The sequence below is a fragment of the Amblyraja radiata genome, chromosome 26 (assembly GCF_010909765.2).
Source record: "Amblyraja radiata isolate CabotCenter1 chromosome 26, sAmbRad1.1.pri, whole genome shotgun sequence".
NCBI classification, from domain to species: Eukaryota; Metazoa; Chordata; class Chondrichthyes; order Rajiformes; family Rajidae; genus Amblyraja; species Amblyraja radiata.
The window spans coordinates 36,866,807-36,882,163 of record NC_045981.1 but is presented as its reverse complement, the minus strand read 5'-3'; the positions used below and the strand labels follow the sequence as shown (position 1 = coordinate 36,882,163).

The 15,357-nt window shown below is 49.8% G+C and overlaps 1 long non-coding RNA gene across 1 annotated transcript; it reads right to left on the bottom strand.

Annotated features, from left to right (window-relative positions):
• Nucleotides 1-6,986: 6,986 nt before the first annotated feature.
• Nucleotides 6,987-11,996, bottom strand: LOC116987785. Its single transcript, XR_004415795.1, has 3 exons — nt 11,601-11,996; nt 10,175-10,301; nt 6,987-7,086 (listed from the first exon to the last, which is right to left on the bottom strand). It is a non-coding gene; the product is annotated as an uncharacterized LOC116987785 (long non-coding RNA).
• Between the last annotated feature and the right edge of the window lie 3,361 nt (nt 11,997-15,357).

Sequence of the window (15,357 nt, the reverse complement as noted above, 5' to 3'; positions counted from 1 at the left end):
GGAGCTAAATACTATTAAGATCACCAAGGAGGTGGTATTAGGGAAATTAATGAGACTGAAGGAGGATAAATCCCCTGGGCCTGATGGATTACATCCAAGGGTCTTGAGGGAGATAGCGGTGGGGATTGTGGATGCATTGGTGATAATTTTCCAAAACTCCCTGGAGGCAGGAACGGTCCCAGTGGATTGGAAAATGGCCAATGTAACACCTATATTTAAAAAAGGAAGTAAACAGAAGGCGGGTAACTATAGACCGGTTAGTCTAACATCGGTGGTGGGTAAAATGTTAGAGACAATTATTAAAGAAACACTAACGGGGCACTTGGATAAACATGACTTCATCGGACAGAACCAGCATGGTTTTGTGAAGGGGAAGTCCTGTTTAACGAATCTGCTCGAATTCTTTGAGGAAGTAACAACCCGGGTGGATAAAGGGGAACCGGTGGATGTGGTATACTTGGACTTCCAAAAGGCTTTTGACAAGGTGCCACATAAGAGACTATTGCTAAAAATAAAAAATTATGGGATTGGGGGTAATATATTAGCATGGGTAGAGGATTGGCTAACAAATAGGAAGCAGAGAGTGGGGATAAATGGTTCATACTCGGGATGGCAACCGGTAACTAGCGGGGTTCCGCAAGGGTCGGTGCTGGGACCCCAGTTGTTCACAATTTATATAAATGATTTGGAGGAGGGAACCAAGTGTAATATATCAAAATTTGCGGACGATACAAAAATGGGAGGAAAAGTAGGGGATGAGGAGGATAGGAAGAGTCTGCAAAAGGATATAGATAAGCTAGGTGAGTGGGCAACAACTTGGCAGATGAAATTTAATACTAATAAATGTGAAGTCATTCACTTTGGGAAAAAAATGATAGGGCAAGTTATTTTCTAAATGAGGAGGAGCTGCGTTGTAATGCAACGCAAAGGGATCTAGGGGTATTAGTACATGAATCACTAAAAGTTAGTATGCAGGTGCAGCAAGCAATCAGGAAGGCCAATGGAGTTTTGGCCTTTATTGCTAGGGGGATTGAGTATAAAAACACGGAGGTCTTGCTGCAGCTGTACACAGTATTAGTGAGACCACATTTGGAATACTGTGTACAGTTCTGGGGCCATACTTAAGAAAGGATGTACTAGCCCTGGAGGCAGTGCAGCGAAGGTTTACAAGATTAATTCCTGCAATGAGGGGATTGACATATGAGGAAAGGTTAAGTAGGCTGGAACTCTACTCTTTGGAGTTTAGAAGAATGAGAGGCGATCTCATTGAAACATATAAGATCGTGAGGGGCCTTGATCGGGTGGATGCACCGAGGATGTTCCCAATGATCGGGGAAACTAGAACTAGGGGACATAGTTGCAGAATAAGGGGGGGCTCTTTTAAAACTGAGATGAGGAAGAACTTCTTCACCCAGAGGGTGGTTAATTTATGGAATTCACTGCCCCAGGGAGCAGTGGAAGCAGAAACTTTAAATATATTTAAGACTAAAATAGATGGTTTTTTAGCTGCCAAGGGGATAAGGGGCTACGGGGAGAGGGCAGGGATATGGACCTAGGTATGGTTAGTATAGTAAGACCTGAGTGATCTCCTGGACAAGTGTCGATCGCCTGGATTGGGGTCGGAGAGGAATTTCCCGGATTTTTTTCCCGAATTGGACCTGGGTTTTTATCCGTTTTTTTGCCTCCCCCAGGAGATCACGAGGTTCTTGGGGTGGAGAGGGGTGATAGCGGTATAAAGGGGAGGGTAGTGTCTTGTGTTCTGTGTCTTGTGTCTACTGTTTGTGGGTAAGTGTGTCTGTTTAGTGTTCAGCCATGAGCGAATGGCGGTGCGGGCTCGACGGACCTGGTGGTCTACTCTCGCACCTACTTTCTATGTTTCTATGTTTCTATAGACACTAGGTACATTCTATGGGTTAAAGGTTATTGTGCGAATATGCAAAATCTGCATGCTCAACTCCAAGTTGATACACTATGGTGGTGGCATATGTTAATCACATGGGTGCAATCAAGTCAGTATCCTGTGATAATTTACATAACCTCATTTGGCGCTGGTGTATCATCACGTAAAATCAATGATAACACAGAAAGGATGTTGGATCACAAAGTATTTAATGACATTATGGCTCGATGGAACACCGAAGACCGAGATGTTTGCAACCAGGCTCAATCACCAGTTGCAAAAAATATGTGGCATGGCAGTGGCGATAGATGCATTCTCGCTACATTGGGGAGGAATGTTCTTGTATGTCTTTCCTCCATTTTGCCTCATCAGTCGTGTCTTGCAAAAAAATTCAGCAAGTTCCCGCTTCAGGCATTTTTCGTAGTGCCTGACTGGCCTATGCAGCCATGTTTCCCGCTGATGTTGGGAATGATAATAGAACCTTATATGGTTATTTCTAAACACAAAAACAGCCCATGACTCAGGAAACCATCCTCTGCATGATAAAATCAATTCATTGACTTGCAGACTCTGAGAAGACCGTTCCTGCGGCTCGGGTTGTCAGACAGAACCATGGTCGTGCTCACTGCAGATTGCAGGGATAGCACCAAAAAAGCAGTACATTTCCTCATCAGGAGATGAGAAGTATTTTGTTTAAATGCTAATATTACATATAATATACAGAGGAGCGCCCCCTACATTCAGTAGGGGGCGCTCCTCTGTGTGCAGCCATGTCAGCAGCGCGTCAGTTTTTCCAGCTTTTAAAAAAAAAAAATTAGTATATTTTAAAGTGTGTATTTTGTGTTTCTCGGTGTGTTTTGTGTGGGGGGTGGTGTGGGGGGGGTAAGGGGGAAACCGCTTCGGTCGCCTCCTCCATGGAGAGGCGACTTTTTCCAGGTCGCCTCCCCCGTGGCCTAACATCAAGGATCGACGCGGCCTTTCCTGGAGACACGCCCGGGGCTTCAGCGGCGGGCGCAGCGTGGACTCTCGGCGTGGAGCGGGCGACCCTCGCTGGGGCTCGCTGGAGGGGAGCGCTCCGTTTCGCTGGCCCGGGGCGGCCGGCAGCCTGAAGTCGCAGCCTGAAGCCGCGGTCTGCAGAGCTCCAGCTGGTGCGGCGTCAACAGCCCGGGATCTCACGTTGGGGACCCGGGGGAAGAAGAAGCCATCACTGCCGGCCCGCGGCCAACTTCTACCGCGGGTGCGGCATGGACTTACCATCACCCCTGGAGGGGAGCTTCGACCGCCGGCCCTGCAGTCTACGGTGCTTCTGGCTGCGGCGGGGACTTTAAATCTCGACCGCCGGCCTGCGGCCTACAACAATCTAAAGCCGCGGTCTCCGGTGAGGAAGAGCCGATCCTGGACTGACTGGACTCCGGTCCTGTACACGGGGGGGAAATGGAGGAGGACTGGCCAAATTTTTGTGCCTTCCACCACAGTGATGAATGCTGTGGTGGATGTTTGTGTTACAGTTTTATTGTGTGTTCTTTATTATTGTACTGCTGCTGACAACCCAAATTTCCACCAACCCTGGTTGTGTGGCAATAAATTATATCTATCTATCTATCTATCTAATACGGCACGGATGACTGACGTCTTGAAGTTCATTTTCGAATGGCTCTTTGACAAAAATTAAGTTATAGTGCCATTAACTGTGCCAAACGTGCCTTCTCATCATATGGGCTGTGAGGAGTGGGACCCACTCTGTTGGATCTCACGCTCTGATATCCAGATTTATGAAGGGTATTTTCAACTCAAAACCTCCCAGGCCCAGGTACGCAGAGATATGGAATGTTAACATTGTGCTAACGCCGCTTCACCGGTGGGCTCCAGCTACATCCCTGTCCTTGGTCAAACTCAGTGGTTATGCTCATGGCATTGGTTTCAGCGCAATGGGTCCAGTCATTGCATAAGCCGTGACTGGACAGGATGATTACATCTGCAGGCAAAATAACATTTATGTTTATGACTTAGTCAAGCAGAGTAGACCAGGGGCATCAGGTCTCAAACTAGATCTGTTAGCATATCCCATGGACCTTCGGTTGTGTGTGGTCACACATCTACAACAGTATGTTAAGGTCACTAAGAGCCTTAGAGGCTCTAAACTAGCAATGTTTGTTAGTTACATAAAACCTCATAAGAAGGTATCAGTACAGACCATCTCCAGGTGGTTAAAACGGGTTCTGGCTTGTGCAGGAGTGAACACTGACATTTTCAAATCTCACTCCACCAGGACTGCAACAACATCAGCAGCAGGGTTATGGACATTCCGCTGGACCACATCCTAGCTGCTGCAGGATGGTCAAATGAACGATCTTCCAAACATTTTATAACAAACCCATTGCCAGACCAGGGGTATTTGCCAACTCTATTTTAGGTTCTGTTTTATAGTTCCTCCCGGATGAGAGGAATTACTATTATTATTATTTGTTCATTAAAAATCATCAATATGTCTATATCTATGTCATGTCTGAATGCATTATTAATGTTCACTCATCCTTGGTCAACTGATGCAGTGTGTGACGCATGAACTCGTGTCCACGGCATGAAGTCACAGAGCTTTGAAAACTTCACGTAGTCACTCACCTGACTCCGAAGTAAAATAGTAAGATTAAACGAGAATTTACCAGTTTGAAGTTTGATCTTTATTTTATGAGGAGTTACGATGAGGGATTACGTGCCCTCCACTCCCAACCCTCTCTCATAAAGGTCAGCTGGTATTTCTAGTTTCTCGAATCTTACTATGTTCAGTTCAACAACTGTTATCCGTGATTTCACATCGCTGCTTTGAAGATTGACGCGCATGCGGGTTGGCGGGCTCTTCAAGTAATCCCTCATCGTAACTCCTCATAAAATATAGATCAAACTTCAAACTGGTAAGTTCTCATTTAATCTTACTATTAGCTTTCTTCACTGCCTGCTGTACCTGCACGCCAACTTTCAGTGACCGGTGTACAAGGACGTCCAGGTCTCGCTGTACCTCCCCCTTACCTACCCTAACCCCATTGAGATAATAATCTGCCCCCTTGTTTATGCCGCCAAAGTGGATAACCTCACATTTATCTATATTATACTGCATCTGCCACGCATGTGCCCACTCACTCAACCTGTCCAGGTCACCCTGCAACCTCCTAACATCCTCTTCACAGTTCACACTGCCACCCAGCTTTGTGTCATCCGCAAACTTGCTAGTGTTGCTCCTAATTCCCTCTGCCAAATCATTAATATATATGGTAAACAGTTGCGGCCCCAACACCGAGCCTTGCGGCACTCCACTCGCCACTGCCAGCCATTCTGAAAAGGACCCGTTCACTTCTACTCCTTGCTTCCGGTCTGCCAACCAATTTTCTATCCATGTCAACACCCTACCCCCAATACCATGTGCTCTAATTTTAGTCACCAGTCTCCCGTGCGGGACCTTATCAAAGGCAGAGTGGGAGCAACACGTGGGGAATGTGGGGGTACATTTCCATCGAGTTCTCTGCCAGCCTGGGGTCAGGTTGTGTCTCTGGCGGTGAGTGGGAAGTGACCAACACCTCCTCTTTACAGAAGCAATGTCTGTGGAACCGCTCTGACTCTGGGCTACTCGGTGGCAGAGATTGAAACTCTGCAGGAAATGTAACCGGAGACAGAGCTCCCGCCAGTCACACAGTCACGGAGCGGTTCCCAGCACCAGCTCTGTCCCAGCCATGGGCCGCACTCTTCACGTATCCTTCCCCCGCCTCAACTGTTCATCCCCTATAACAGACACAGAGTGATGGAGTAACTCAGCGGGTCAGGCAGCATCTGTGGAGAAAAGGAATAGGTGATGTTTCGGGTCGAGACTCTTCTTCGGACACTTTCCCTTCCGTCTGAAGAAGGGTCTCGACCCTAAACCTATTCAATTTCTCCAGAGATGCTCAGAAGGTCATAAGTGATAGGAGTGGAATTAGGCCATTCAGCCCCACAAGTCTACTCTGCCATTCAAGCATGGCTGGTCCATCTCTCCCTCCTAACCCCATTCCACCGCCTTCTCTCCATATCCCCTGACACCTGTACTGTGTCGGATGCTGCCTGTCCCGCTGAGTTACTCCAGCTTTTTGTGTCTATCTTCGGTTTAAACCAGCATCTGTAGTTTCTTCCCCTATCTTTACTTGTCTGTGTGATTTTGTTTGATAGGTTGGTGTGTTATTCGGAGGAGGTCAGACGTGGATTGGTTAAGTCCAAGTTGTGAGGCTGAATTATCACCAATCATGTGTCCTGGTTCTACAATGTCCAAACGACAGCGGCAAAAGCATCAAAGGTCTACTTGACAGAAGACAAATGAAAGGACCAGTTGCTGCGGAAGTGCCAAAGAGGGAGGCGATGGTTCGCAACTTGCCATGGCAACCACTCTCTGCTCAAGCCTACAAGAAACCACAGCCCATCCATGAGGCAAACCAGCCACCCCCCCATCGAGTCCATCCACACTTGATGCTGCCTCGGGAAAGCAGCCAACTCACACACCAGTCATTCTCTCCCCTCTCCCACCAAGCAGGATCTGAAAGATCACATCACTAGATTCAAGGCGAGAGTCGAGGACAGTTTCTCCTCTGCTGTCATCACAATCTTGAACACACCTTAATTTACTAAGAATGAATTCCTGATATCCCAATGGACCATGTTGCGGCTCTTGGTTCAAGGTGAAGGGGAAAATATTTAATAGAAATCTGAGGGGTAACTTTCTCACACAGTGGGTGGTGGGTGTATGGAACAAGCTGCCAGAGGAGGTAGTTGAGGCTGGGACTATCCCAACATTTAAGAAACAGTTAGACAGGTACATGGATAGGACAGGTTTAGAGGGATATGGGCCAAACACAGGCAGGTGGGACTAGTATAGCTGGGATATGTTGGCCAGTGTGGGCAAGTTGGGCTGAAGGGTCTGTTTCCAGGCTGTATCACTCTATGAATCCATAACTGCAGTTTTTCGAGGGTCAGCCTGGCACAATGGGCTGAAGGGTCTCCTGCCCAGCTCTGTGCTCCATGGGCTGTGTTGGTGTGTTAGCTCTGCTACCTGGATCACATCACTCACGGGTGAACTGACATCCCTCTGCAAGGCACTGATATCAGGGCAGATAAAGGCATTCATTGTGGGCCAGTGAGTCTGTCTGTCTGTGCTGGAGTGCCAGGGCCTGAACAAACGGAACAACATCAACAGCAGATGAATTACATTTCGTATTAAAAAAACATTGGTTTGCATTAATCAGCAGCGCAGATGCAGAGGCCTCTCATATACCAGGCCATCACACAATCTATAGCTCACAACCAGGCCCTCTCGGTACCACTGGGATCGGGCCCTATTCACCACATGTTTGACTCCCACTTCCCTGTTATTGCCATCCTATATCCCACTAATCCCACCTTGTCTTGTATCCCACTATCTCCCACTATTCTTGCTCTAACCCATATTCCACTAGCTCTGTATCCTACTCTTCCCCACTACCCTGCAGATGTAACAAGGGCGTCCCGTGGTCAGAAGGGTCTCGACCCGAAAAATCACCCATTCCTTCTCTCCAGAGATGCTGCCTGTCCCGTTGAGTTACTCCAGCATTTTGTGTCCATCTTCCTTGTCTTTTAGATTGAGACCATCCTGCTGGCTACTGCTGCTCCCCTCACCTTCCCCAGACCATGTCCTCCCTCTCCCCACCACCCACCTCCAGCTCCCCTCACCCTGTCTCCAAACTAATACCATCCCTTCATGCTGGCCATAAACTCAAGCTGGAGCGGGTGCAGAGAAGATTTACGAGGATGTTGCCAGGACTAGAGGGTGTGAGCTACAGGGAGAGGTTGAGTAGGCTGGGCCTCTATTCCATGGAGCGCAGGAGGATGAGAGGTGATCATATGGAGGTGTACAAAATCATGAGAGAAATAGTTCAGGTTGACGCACAGAGTCTCTTGCCCAGAGTAAGGGAATCGAGGACCAGAGGACATAGGTTCACGGTGAAGGGGGAAAGATTTAATAGAAATCTGACGGGTATCTTTTCACACAAAGGGTGGTGGGTGTATGGAACAAGCTGCCAGAGGAGGTAGGTGAGGCTGGGACATTTAAAATACATGGATACATGGATAGGACAGGTTTAGAAGGATATGGACCAAACATGGGCAGTTGGGACTAGTGTAGATGGTGCATGTTGGCCAGTGGGGGCAAGTTGGGCCTGTGATTGTATCTGACTGCACCATCTCCTCTGGCCGCGGGTTCCAGATATTAACCCATTAATAACTGTTTAAAACTCCTTCTCCTCACTTTAAACCAGTGCCTGTTGTGTTTAATTCCCCAACAATGAAATAAAACATTTTGACGATCCATGTGGTCGGCACGGAGCCGGTGGGCCGAAGGGCCTGTTTCCGCACTGTATCTATAAACTACACGAAACTAATAATCACGAGGGAATAGAAAGGGTGAACGACAGAGTATTTTAGCCAGGGCCGGGAAATCAAAAACAAGAGGACATGGGTTTAAAGTGGAGGAACCTGAGAGGCGATGATTGACAGAGAGAGTGGTGGGTGTATGGAACGAGCTGCCAGAGGTAGGCAGGTGGGACTAGTATAGACGGGGCATCTTGGTTAGTATGGCGAGTTGGGCCGAAGGGCCTGTTTCTGTGCTGTGTGACAGGACAGTTCTGTGTGTGGGGACAATCTGGAGAGGCGTGAGAGCCACCGTGTGGCGATAGAGGGGATTACAATAATGTTGAAGATAAGCACAAAAAGCTGAGTAGCTCAGGGGGTGAGGCAGCATCTGTGGAGGGAAGGAAATAGGCAACATTTCGGGTCGAAACCCTTGATGCTGCCTCACCCGCTGAGTTTCTCCAGCATTTTTGTCTACCTTCGATTTTCCAGCATCTGCAGTTCCTTCTTGAACAAGCTGAGTAGCTCAGCGGGACAGGCAGACTGATGAAGGGTCTCGACCCGAAACGTCACCCATTCCTTCTCTCCTGAGATGCTGCCTGTCCCGCTGAGTTACTCCAGCTGGTTTAAAGGAATAGCATCTGCAGCTCCTCCCTGCTGCTCGCAATAATGCTGAATAATGGAGTCCAGGAGCCCTGATCATGTCTGGAAATGTTCAGAAGGTTCTTGGTTTATTGTCCCTGCCCCTTTGAAGCCCACCCTTCACAGCCTTCTTAATTCCTGGCTGTTTGAGTTACCATACCCGGCATTGATGTAACCACTCAACAGGCTCTCTACTAAAGGGGGGTTGCACGTAAGGTCACTGGGTCATAGGGCTTGACGCACGGAGCATCTCAATCCATCTGGAGGACATCCGTAACTTCCGGTATATGTTATTAATGCAAGAAACGCGTACTTTCCTACCTGTTAAAAAACGCCAAAATGTTGAATTTTTGCGCTGAAAAAAATTGTGGAAGTCGGGGTAAGTGTGAGAGACATGTACCCAACTTCAGAATTCCAAAAGTGAAGCGAAATGAAGGTAAAGAGAAGCGAGAGCTGAAGGGACAACAACAGCTAAAGTGCTTGGCGAACATTGGCCGTGCAGATATCAGAATTGAAAATATTGGGAATTATCGCGTTTGCTCACTGCATTTCATCAACAGTAAGGCATTATTTGTGGTTTTTCTTGATTCCTTTGGTATCTAAAAAGTCTCAGAAGTGATAAATCTGGCTGTAAATTTTTCTTCAGATGCGTTTTCATTTTGTATGTAAAAACCCACTTGAGAACCATGGGCGATTTAAAAAATTTACAGCCAGATTTATCACTTCTGAAACTTTTAGATGCCAAAGGAATCAAGAAAAAACACAAATAATGCCTTAGTTGATGAAATGCAGTGAGCAAACGGCCAATGTTCGCCAAGCACTCTGGCTGTTGTTGTCCCTTCAGCTCTCGCTTCTATCTACCGTCATTTCTCCTCACTTTTGGAATTCTGAAGTAGGCTAAATGTCTCTCACGCTTATCCCGATTTCCATAATTATGTACAGCTCAAAAATTGACAATTTCAGCGGGTTTTAATGGGCCCGCTACGCTGGAAACAATGGTAAGTGCTTACCTACAGTTCATCGCGTGTACTCCACTTGGCGTAGCGTAGCAACAGTACGGGTCATGGGTCGTGACCCGACTGCCGTGAAACCTCCCTATAGAAGTTCAATTGAGTAATCAGCGGCAAACCATACTCTTCAAACTTCTTAGAAAAAATCATCGATGATCAAAAAGAAGCAAAGCTTTGTAACAATGAAGGACAACCACGTGCAACCTCATGTTTATTTCCTCACCAGATAGAGAGGGGTCATTCAGCAGACCAGCATCGTGAAGCATTCCACCAGGATTACTCCGCACATTTCCATCAGCCTATTCCCTTCACAGGTCCATCAATTCCCTCCTAATTCTTCCTTCTTCCACCTACACGAGGGGCAAATCACAGTGGACACTTAAAGTCAAAGTCAATTTTTTTGGAAAAGAGAAGAGGCAGAGGGTGAAAGCCTGGCAAGTGATAGGTGGATGTAGGTGAGGGAGTGATTAGCAAATAGGAGGAGTAAATATGGCTCGTGCAATTGACAGAAGAATTGCAGGGATCTGAGGAAACCGTTCTTGCAGAAACTTGGCACTGTCACGTTGTATGGCTCCCTCCTGTCGTTTCACCAGTCTGTGATGGAGGTGGGTCATTTAACCCACTTGGCTTATGTCAGCCACAACAGAGTTACTCCAAATGTTACACCGATGATCTTGGTCTAATGGCCAGTGGTTTTGGTCTTGTGCTCTTAAACATGCTGAAGAATCTGCAGAACAACAGACCCCGTCCCTTCCTCAACACACCTCGAATCCTATTACATATTAGCTTGCACCGTCATTCCAGGGAAACGGATCCTTCCTCTTCAATCTGTCTGCACTTCACCCTTTAGCCCCCTGTCAACGCACCGCCAGCATGCTTGGCCTCTCCTCAGCTGTTATCAGGCAACTGAGCCATCCTACCAACAACCAGAGAGCAGTTCTGAGATACTATTTACCACACTGGAGACCCTTGGACTATCTTTAATCAGACTTTATCTTGCACTAAACGTTATTCCCTTTATTCTGTATCTGTACACCGTGGACGGCTCCATTGGAATCGTGTCTTGTTTATCTGCTGACTGGATAGCAGCAACAAAAGCTTTTCACTGTACCTCAAAACCATAACCGCGTGGGGGATATGTTTCAATATCTTATGGAAACATATAAAATTGTTAAGGGCTTGGACACGCTAGAGGCAGGAAACATGTTCCCGACGTTGGGGGAGTCCAGAACCAGGGGCCACAGTTTAAGAATAAGGAGTAAGCCATTTAGAACGGAGATGAGGAAACACTTTTTCTCACAGAGAGTGGTGAGTCTGTGGAATTCTTTGCCTCAGAGGGCGGTGGAGGCCGGTTCTCCGGATGCTTTTAAGAGAGAGCTAGATAGGGCTCTTAATGATAGTGGAGTCAGGGGATATGGGGAGAAGGCAGGAACGGGGAACTGATTAGGGATGATCAGCCATGATCACAGTGAATGGCGGTGCTGGCTCGAAGGGCCGAATGGCCTACTCCTGCACCTATTGTCTATTGGTCCAGCAACTGGTGATAAACCTTCTCCGCCACTCTTTGGTCTGCTCGCCCTCTTGTGGCTGTCACCTAACTAGTGCAGTAAACAGTTCTCGAATGACCCTCCTCCTAGTCAATGCCTCACCCGTCAAAGACAAGCAGCCCGGGGGTATTTTTGCAACCTTTTACTGTTCTGCTTCCAGGAGGTTTATACTTCAACGTCGACCCGTTGCTTATTGTCCACTTTATATTGTGGATGTCCTCGACTGTGCATTCAGCTTGAAGCAACGTTGCTCTGCAGCTCTCCACATTATTGACGGGGCAGTATACGAGCACTTTTACTCTGTATCTATCCCTACTAAAGCCAACCACCTTTCGCCTAGTTTTCAGTCATCCAGGAAATGGTGAGGCGGGATTGCGTCCCTCCCATTGTGAGTCGTGTCGCAGAGAAGCGAATGTGGCCGCAGGTGGCAGCGGCGAGCAGCAGGTGGCAGCAGCGAGCAGCAGGTGGCAGCAGCGAGCAGCAGGTGGCAGCAGCGAGCAGCAGGTGGCAGCAGCGAGCAGCAGGTGAAGTTGGACACAAAGTGCTGGAGTAACTCAGCGGGACGGGCATGAGCAATGAGTTGTGTAAACCAGCATCTGCGGTTCCTTCCTCCACAACCCATTCATTCTCTCCAGAGATGCTGTCTGTCCCGCTGAGTTATCCCAGCAATTTGTGTTTACCAAAGTCTACAACAGATAGAACAAAGCTGAACACACACACACACACAGGGAATAGTTCCATGGAGATCTGGTTCTACTGCCAGAATATCATGGTGAACATTCATTCTCTATTATTAACATTTAGAACTGTTAGCTGAACTGTTTTGCCGAAAAATCCAAACAGTTTGCCGAGTATGATCTAGAGCATGCAGAGGTGAGGGGTCACGGTGATGGGGTTGAGGTGAGGGGTCACGGTGATGGGGTTGAGGTGAGGGGTCACGGTGATGGGGTTGAGGTGAGGGGTCACGGTGATGGGGTTGAGGTGAGGGGTCACGGTGATGGGGTTGAGGTGAGGGGTCACGGTGATGGGGTTGAGGTGAGGGGTCACGGTGATGGGGTTGAGGTGAGGGGTCACGGTGATGGGGTTGAGGTGAGGGGTCACGGTGATGGGGTTGAGGTGAGGGGTCACGGTGATGGGGTTGAGGTGAGGGGTCACGGTGATGGGGTTGAGGTGAGGGGTCACGGTGATGAGGTTGAGGTGAGGCAGGGCCGGATTTACGTATAAGCTAGACAAGCTTAAGCTTAGGGCCTCGAGATCTAGGGGAGCCTCTACTCGCTGCACCAAGGTCTATAAAACTTTTGAGATAGTGGCGATGTTACCAACCCTACCAGTGGTGGCGCTGTGCTTGCGATTCCGGAGGCTTTGGTGGTGTGGGGGTGGGGGGGGGGAGGGGTTAAAATGCAGGTGAGGTTTATATTCGTTGTGGAGAGGAATTTGCTCCACAGATCCTTGGATCATTGGAAGTGCAGGACAACGGAAAATGTATGTAGTTTATTTAACCCTTTCCCCCGCTGAACCTTGCCGCCGCACTGGGCCCACCCAACATTGCCGCCAGACACGGCCCATCTAACATCGCCGCCAGAACGGGGCTCTTCCAACATGGCCACCGCACCGCGCCCTACTCACCTCATCGCCTTACCGGGCTGGCCAAACCGCGCCGCCCCACCGACCATCCGCCCACCAGAACCTCCCCCGCATCACTCGCCGACCCCGACTCTACTGCCCGCGAACTCCAACCATCGGGTCCGCCGACTCTCGTCACTCCACTGCCCTCCAGCAGCCCACAGCCGTCGCCTTACCTGCTGCCTGGACTCAGCATCGGGCCTGAAGCCTCCACGCTGCTAACTCCCACTCCCCTGGGTTTTACTGCACTAGGTCCTAGTGTCAGTCTCCCCAACCCTGGTAACCTCAGTGGCTGTTCCACTGGGTCTTCCCCATCCCCCTCAAACCATGTGACCTCAGCTCTTCCCCATCCACACTAGTCCTCATACACCCATACCCCCTGACCACCCACCACCCCCCCACCACACACCGCCTCGGTCTCAGTCCACCCACCTGCCTTCCTCCGGCCCCAACCCCCATCCCTGCCGTGTGTTCACCATCACCCCCGCCCTCCCCCTCTCCGACACCGAACGGTCGGTCCTCAGCAGAGGTCTTACCTTTGTCCCCCTCCGTCCCCACCTCAATGAGTTCCGCGCCCACCACGACTTGGAGCTCTTCTACCGTCGCCTCTGCCTCACAGCGTTCTTCCACGGGAAGGAGTCCTCGCCCCCCATTGATGACCCCTTTTCCTGTCTCCAACGCACCCCCTCCTCGTGGAACCCGCCTCGTGGCCATCCGGCTTTAGACCTTTTTGTCCAAAACTGCCGGTGGGGCATCAACCACCTCAACTTCTCCACTCCTCTGTCTCACTCCAATCTCTCCCTCCCTGAACGTACAGCTATCAACTCACTCCGCAACAACCCAGACTGGGTGATCAAACCCGCCGACAAGGGAGGTGCCGTGGTAGTCTGGCGCGTCGATCTTTACAAAGCTGAGGCCACGCGCCAACTCTCGGACACCTCCTCCTACTTACCCCTGGACCATGACCCCACTGACGAGCACCAGGCCACCATCTCCAACTTCATCAACTCACACGCCCTGCCCGACCGAGCCTCCAACCTCATCGTTCCCCAGCCCCGCACGGCCCGATTTTACCTTCTCCCCAAAATCCACAAACCCGGCTCTCCCGGCAGACCCATTGTCTCTGCCTGTTCGTGCCCCACCGAACTCATCTCCACATACCTTGACTCCATCCTATCCCCCCTGGTTAAATCCCTCCCTACCTATGTTCAAGACACCTCAGACACTCTCCGTCGTCTCCGCGCATTCCATTCTCTAGGCCCCCACCCCCTCATCTTCACCATGGACGTCCAGTCACTCTACACCTCCATCCCCCACCAGGATGGTCACAAAGCCCTCCGGTTCTTCCTCGACCAGAGAAGCAACCTATACCCAGCCACCGACACTCTCCTCCGCATAGCGGAGCTGGTCCTTAACCTCAATAACTTCACGTTTGACTCCTCCCATTTCCTCCAAACACAAGGCGTAGCTATGGGCACACGCATGGGCCCCAGCTACGCCTGCCTCTTTGTCGGTAGTTGCCCTTGTTCGATGCGTACCAGGGCCCCATCCCCGACCTCTACCTCCGCTACATCAACGATTGCTTTCGATTCCTTGAACTCACTATCTCCGTCGCAGGTGATAGACTTCTGACCGACATCCACTATAAATCCACTGACTCCCATGGCTATCTGGACTACACTTCTACCCACCATGCTTCCTGTAAGGACTCCATCCCCTACTCCCAATTCCTCCGTCTACGCCGCATCTGCTCCCAGGATGAGGCGTTCCATACCAGGGCATCTGAAATGTCCTCCTTCTTAAGGGAACGGGGGTTCCCCTCCCCTACTATAGATGAGGCTCGCACCAGGGTCTCTTCCATACCCCGTAACACTGCTCTCTCCCCCATCCCCCCACTCGTAACAAGGGCAGAGTCCCCCTGGTCCTCACCTTTCACCCCACTAGCCGTCACATACAACAAATAGTCCTCCATCAGTTTCGCCACCTCCAACGTGACCCCACCACTCGCCACATCTTCCCATCTCCCCCCGTCTGCTTTCCGCAAAGACCGCTCCCTCCGCAACTCCCTTGTCAATTCTTCCCTTCCCTCCAGCACCACCTGAAGTCCACAGGCTGAGCAGGGCGGAGATTCACGCTGGCGGCCGTCGGCAAAGGGATCCCAGGGCTCCACGATATTTAAATCAGCGCGGCCCGAGGCTGGGATCTCCGCAAACCACAGTTCCATGATGTTGAAGCA